General features: G+C 44.0%; 1 long non-coding RNA gene and 1 other non-coding gene across 6 annotated transcripts; one reads left to right on the top strand and one right to left on the bottom strand.

Moving 5' to 3' along the window:
• Positions 1 to 411: 411 nt before the first annotated feature.
• Positions 412 to 1,382, bottom strand: LOC104439816. The gene has a single exon (XR_005549743.1). It is a non-coding gene; the product is annotated as an adenylate isopentenyltransferase (transcript).
• Positions 1,383 to 1,681: 299 nt separating this feature from the next.
• Positions 1,682 to 6,127, top strand: LOC104437606. Of its 5 annotated transcripts, none has more exons than XR_001985918.2 (8): positions 1,682 to 1,891; positions 2,086 to 2,220; positions 3,484 to 3,594; positions 3,968 to 4,069; positions 4,362 to 4,475; positions 4,846 to 5,072; positions 5,469 to 5,634; positions 5,758 to 6,127. It is a non-coding gene; the product is annotated as an uncharacterized LOC104437606 (long non-coding RNA). The 5 variants fall into 5 exon arrangements; XR_005549187.1 differs by lacking the exon at positions 4,362 to 4,475 and adding an exon at positions 2,436 to 2,448 and having other exon boundaries at positions 1,683 to 1,891; XR_724428.3 differs by lacking the exon at positions 4,362 to 4,475 and having other exon boundaries at positions 1,683 to 1,879.
• Positions 6,128 to 6,578: the final 451 nt, after the last annotated feature.

The following is a 6,578-nucleotide window of genomic DNA, read 5'->3' as shown; positions in this document are numbered from 1 at the left end:
CACGTGCGCTATTATTCGGTTTAGAGTGGTGAAACAAATTAAGAAACAGTTAGTTGTATTCAGTTTGTTGTTCTATTCTAATATAAGTAGTCTTCTTCTTCTTCGATGAAGAAGGAAGCGAAGATAGAAGCAAAATAGAGAGATAGAGCTTAGAGAGCAATCATCAATGGATGCTCTGCATTGTATAGCTGATACGTGCTGTGATAGAGAGACAGAAAACAGGGGATGTAAAACAGAGGATTTTGTATTCATAAGCTGTCATTGATATACAGAAACTTTGTATTACAATCATATGAAAATAGAGTGATTCGAAGTATTTCCTTTGCTGATTCCTCTGTATCTTGATTCATTTCTTCATCTTCATCTTCATCTTCTCAACCAAATCCCTAATCAAGGACGAGAAAACGACACCTACTCGCGCAAGAACCGCCTGACGATGTTCAAGCTCCGCCCAACGACCTGCCTGTTCCAAACGCCCTGCCACCTGACGCAGCTGCCTCCCTCCTCCTCGGCCGCCATCGCCAGCTGGACCACTTCCGTCGCGTCCAGCTTACGGAGTTCCCACCCGCGCCCTCTCAGCCGCTGGATCTTCTCAATCTGCCGCTTCGCCAGCTGGCACGCATTCTTCTTTATTTCCCACACCGCCTCCTTGTAGGCACCCTGCCGCACCGGATCGTCGTCCCGCTTCCTCGCATCCTCCCACCGCCACGGGCTGGCCGGGCACACCCCCCCCGGCGGCGGGTACTTCTTGAAATAACGGTCGAACTCGGCCACGCCTATGGCCTTCCTCAGCCCGGTCCAACCCTCCGGATCAGTCCGGCGGAGGTCGTAGTATCCGGCGAGTTCATCAAACGCGCCCATGTCGAGCATTTTGTCCACCCGCTTCGACTGGTACTCCGCCAGGACGGGCGGCGACACGTCGACCCACAGAAAGCAACAGTCGTACCTCAGCTTTGGGCTCGCCAGCGAGCCAAGCCGGCCGAACGGGTCTGCCTCCGGGTCGAACCGATCCGCCAGGAGAGCGTGGATGAAGGAGTTGGAACCGCCGACGAGGAAGGGAAGCTTCCCGCAGGAGGCGACGCCGGAGATGGCTGCGTCGCCGTGGAAGCGGAACTGCGACGGGGTCATCTCGCCATCGTTCGGGTCGAAGGAGCTGAGGAGGTGGTGGCGGACGCCGCGGCGGTCGGCCAGGGGATCTTGTTAGTGGTGATGTCAAGGCCCCGGTAGAGTTGCATCTTGTCAGAGTTGATGACCTCGGAAGTGAAGTGGGAGGCGACGTCGATGGAGAGGCGGGACTTGCCACACCCGGTGGCCCCCACGACAGTGACCACCTTGACGCGGGGACAGAGGCGGCGGTGGGCGGCTGCAAAGGAGGAGGCCATTGGGGAACACCGGGCGGGGGCTGGGGTGGGCGGAGTTGCTCTCGGGGTGGTGGTGGTGGCGGCGGCGATAGGAGCGAGAGAAAAGAGGACGGCAATGTTCGCTTTTTCTAAAGCTGGAGAAGCGAGAGACGTCGCAGAGGAAAATCTTCATGGCTCATGCAAAGCGAAAGCGACAGCGCAAATCAGAGGAAGTGTTTGATTGGAGAATTTTCTGTATACGTGTAGGTGTCCCCACCACTCACGCGGCGCCACGCGGGGGCCAACTCGATCCTTTGCCTTCTTCCCCTTTGCTAGGGTTTAAAATTTTGAATCCCAAATTCTCTCCGCGATCGTTACGGCTCCGCCGTGCATCAAGCGGCGCCTAACCCCGCCGTCCCGACGAACCACACTACTGCCGCCCCTGCACTGGCGCTCGCTCGCTTCTCTCTTCGTGCTCGTTGCTACGTTTGTTCCGGCGTTCGTGATGTGGCCGTTCCCCGCCTGAGCCGACGAAGGAGGTGTCCGCTCCGGTGCTTACTCTCTCCTCTCACCGCGCTCGTTGCTGCTCTGCGTTTGTGGAGCGGCCGTTCCCCCGCTGTCGTCGACGAAGCATGCGCCCCTGCTTCGGCGCTCACTCGCTTCTCTCTGCGCGCTCTTTTACTGTTTTCTAAAGATATCTAAAAATTCTCTGATTAGTTATTTTGTCTACTCTATTTTGCTGCAGACGCTGTCCACCTTGGATCATACGTCCGTGGTGTCCTTGAACCTGTTCGTGGCGCTCCTCCTTGCTTGCATTGTGATCGGTCATCTCTTGAAATAGAACCGGTGGATGAATGAGTCCATTACTGCTCTGATGATCGTGAGTCCTCCGTCTCTTGCTCTGTTTCTTCCTGCAGAATTGAGCTTGGATGTGTACTAGTGGACTTATTGTAGCCCACTTATATTCTTTTTGCAGATTCGAGAGTTTAAGGATGTGTACATGTGCAAACATTTCTTTTGGTCTTGTGCCAGAGGCTGAAGGCTTTTGGTTTAATTCAAGCAGGTTGTTAGTAATTACTTTCAAATTTTTTGCAGGGATTATGTACCGGTATCATTATTTTACTGACCACAGGAATGAAAAGCTCCCATCTCTTAGTGTTTAGTGAAGATCTCTGTTCATATATCTTCTGCCACCTATCATATTCAATGCGGTCTAGTTCCCGGTTTTTGGAAATTCTACCTGCACCATGTTTCTGACCTGATGCTGAAACTTTCTAAGATTGTTGATTGATTTTGTTTAGATTTGCAAATGCTTAGCCTATCAATCTAATGCAACACCAGTAAGCCTGACACACTAATTAGAGATATGCTAATCTGGTTGTCTTTTCTATTTTAAAGTCCTGATGTAGGACAGTGTCTAGTTGGTAAAAGTCTTTTGAAAAATATTCTATCCTCTATAACTATTTCGTCTTATTCCTTCCATGGATTTTACTCTTTGTCATTCTTGGCTTCTGTCAGCTTCTTTTCTCATGATTATCTTCATGCTCTTGCATCTGAAAGCCAAAATAATATCTCGCCAATTGCCTGCATTGTGGTTCCTGGCTTTGCATGTTTGGTCCTTGATTTCCTTGATTGGAAGTGGAAGTGGAAGTACTATGGCTAGTATTTTAATTTTTGTTTTCTGTTTGCTTGGAAACATGTGAATGAAAATGAAAATTCTCTAACGGGATGAAAAATGGGAGTATATACTTGTATTCCATCAAAGCTGTAAAATAGAATATTTCTTTTTCCTTCCAAAGATCTGTGCTTTTGTTAGAATGAATAAATACTGGATACACCAAAATGTCATTTTCAGCTTTGAACTCTTTTTTCATTCATAACATGCTTTCCATCGTCTTTGTTGTAAAATAATTTCCAATGTCTTTCCAAACGTGTTTTTGAAGCTGCCGCATTCTGAAATGTAAATGAAAACAGCATATACAAATTTTCTGGAACCAATTACATCTTGCCCTGGAGAATTTTGTGCAACTAGTTGACACATTAATCAAAAGTTCATCCCTAGCGTGTCATTGATTGAGTATTGTAAGTGTGCATTGTCCATGATGCGATATTAACATTCTCTTATTGGATTCCTTTGATATAGTTTGTTGAAGAAGAAAAGGACCAGGATATATGTTATGATGATGAAGAAGATAGTGCTGGAATGGATGAAACAATCATGAGTGATGTTGACTCTTTGCATCTGCTGGATAAGGTACTAGTATCAGAGCATTCGCTGTGATAGGCCTGAAAATCAACATTGCTGAAACTTTGTGAAACCTATAACATCAGGGCATGAGATTTCCTCTTTTTACTGGAAGCTATGTTGTTCGCTGTGCTTTATTTTCAAAAACTGAGCAGATCTTTTAAGACTATTGGAGCACTTGAGTGACTTTTCACTGGATAAGATGAAGTCATGTTTTATATTTTCGTTTGGGAATTTCCTGGTTTGTTTCCTGGATGGTTAACTGGAGGATGCAGTATTAATTTTCTGGCAGTCAGTTGAGATCCACCTTAAAATTTATTTTAAAGTCTAATGTGCTGACTCACTCAGTATTATAGCCTAATCCTGCTATTTGTATGATCAGCCAGGGCACATTGTAGAAGGAAATGAGGAGGAAATCAAAGAAAATAGACAAAGATGTGAAGGATAACTCAGCAAACCTTGTTGTGAGGCACACTTCAATGAGGTAAGTATATATGGTGAAATTTTTAGGCATTAGGTCTGGCTTTCGCCCACTAGCTATGTAGTCTTGGATAGTGCATGGCAGCACTTTTGATTATCAACATAAGCATGAAGGTTGAGTAATATGAATCACATTGAAGACATTCTGGCTTGCGGATATCTTGAAGTTCGATCTACCTTTGTTGTGTTCTATGATGCTCAGGCCCATTTTGATAGTTTGGGGCTTGGGTTCCTTGTTTGAGAACCTCTGACTATACTCAAGTGTTTAGTCTCTGTACTTGTGACAAATTTCATAGACAACGATGATGAATAAGCTTTGAAAGATGCCAGCTATCTGCAAAATGAACTCATCTCTCTATGTTCTCCTTTAAAATCCCATTTAATGGCGTCTGATGGAATGGCTAATTCAAGTAAGTTTCTGGCTTGAGGTCTTTTGAATTTAGCAGCTCAGAATTTGGTCTTGTTTCAACTTACAAAAATGAGCTATTCGGAAATTTGCTTCTCGAAATTTTTGCTGATAAATACATGCGATTTTAGCTTGAGTAATTGTGTTGCTGTCAACTGTTTTTTTTCGAGGGGATAACGGACTAGTATAGTGTTTACTAATTGTTGTGTTTGGTGCTTTTTCACATATGTTTATAGTGAGTCATCCGTAGTTTATCAAAAATGAAAAGTGAGTTAAGTTTTTTAAAGAAGTTTTTCCATAGTCATCACTTATCATTGTTTATTGCTCTTTCTTGTTAGCCTCAGTAATGAGAGTTTCTTTTCCACCTGGTGCAGGATGAAAGTGAAGAGAATGCGAATGATGCTGAGTTGGTAAAAAGCGCCTGAACAAGCAGAGATGGCGAGCAATTGCTGCTGTTCATAGAGGAGGGAAGACCATTGCTTCTAGAAATTCTTACAAGGACAAAGGTGGAAGGTCATCTCACAATTCCAAAATTCAAAAACAATTAAGCTCCCGGTAGTGCACATGGAAGAATTCAGCAGCATGTAGGGGCTGGAGGAAGGTGTGAGTTTAAGACTTCGTATTATAGCATATTTTGCTAGGGAAGATAAAGGAGATTTTTGTGTATTGGAAGTATAGATAGGTGGCTATTTTGCTGCAGAATGTGTAATAGTCAGTTACCGTAATGATGTTTATGTAATAGTCAGTTACCGTATCAAAAGAAAAGCCACACATATGCAATTTTGTACAGAAAGAGGAACCCTTCTAGTATGTTGGTCATTACTTGTCATATGGAGATTGTGTGACGTTTAATTTGTTATTTGCTGCTATTTCCTTGATGTAGTCCATCTTCCAAAGGTTTCAATCTTTTTGAAGAGTTGTGCTAACTGTTAAGGATATGTGAGCTTTGTGGAGAAAATTTTGGCATGGACTGATATCCTGTATTTTTCTATTGCAGTCTGAGGAACGAATGAGGAAAGAGATGGAAAGATTTGATCGTGAAAGAAGGAAGGAAGAAGAAAGGTTGATGTGTGAACAGCAGAGAGAGGGAGGAGAGATTGCTACGTGAGCAAAGGCGAGAATCAGAGCGACGGGAGAAGTATTTACAGAAAGAATCCATTAAGGTAAGTATTTGAGCTTGATATTGCTTTTTCACTCGTTAGTTTCTTTTGCTTTATTTGATTGGTTAAGCAGCATCTCTTCTTTTCTCTTTTCTTTACCAACTTCTCTGGTTTTTTGTTTGGAAGGCAGAGAAAAAGAGACAAAAAGAAGAGCTTTGTCGAGAAAAAGAAGCAGAGAGATGGAAAGCTGCAGTGGAGAAGGCCGCTGCTCGCAGAATTGCCAAGGAATCCATGGAGCTTATGGAGGATGAACAGCTGGAGCTGATGGAATTGGCCGCTGCAAGCAAGGGGTTGCATTCAATTGTTAATCTGAAACATTTAGAAGTGAGGATCTGGTTTATATTTCATTGCACTTGAATTTGCTTCATGCTGTCATTTTGTAGTAAAGGAGCTGATTTTGACATCTTGAAATTATAGCCAATAGATGCATAAATATGTATCTCTTGTTACTGTTTCTTGTTTCGGTAGTTACACGGGAAAAAAAAGATTTCTGGTTTGTTGTATGGTGCTATTCTGGTAATTGAGTATACATGCGTATGTACATAAGTAGGCGCATGCCTCCATGTGTATGCGTGCATGCTTTCATTTCATTTCCAGACCGCGCGAAAAGCCTTATATTACCTTGGCGTACAACTCTACATAAGAGCGAAATGCAGGATCTTCCGACAATGCCTCGTCAGTAGGCAGTTTCAGCAGCCCCTCTTATTCCCATTCAACAATTACCTTTGACTAAAGCCAAACTAGGGCGCTCCTTCTTTTTCCCAGATGTGTTGAACCAGATAGTGCTTACTTTTCATTTTGGTTTGACAATTCATTATCCCTTTTTCATGTTAATCTCCACAGTTCACTTGCAGAATAATTAGTTTTCAAATCAGAAGCAATGTCCAAACTACCAGAGCCATTGTGTCAATGAGAGGCGCACGTGTCCCATACGACATCACGAGAGG

The sequence above is a fragment of the Eucalyptus grandis genome, chromosome 3 (assembly GCF_016545825.1).
Source record: "Eucalyptus grandis isolate ANBG69807.140 chromosome 3, ASM1654582v1, whole genome shotgun sequence".
NCBI lineage: Eukaryota > Viridiplantae > Streptophyta > Magnoliopsida > Myrtales > Myrtaceae > Eucalyptus > Eucalyptus grandis.
Note: the sequence above shows the minus strand (reverse complement) of the source record. Positions and strands in the feature narration are given on the sequence as shown.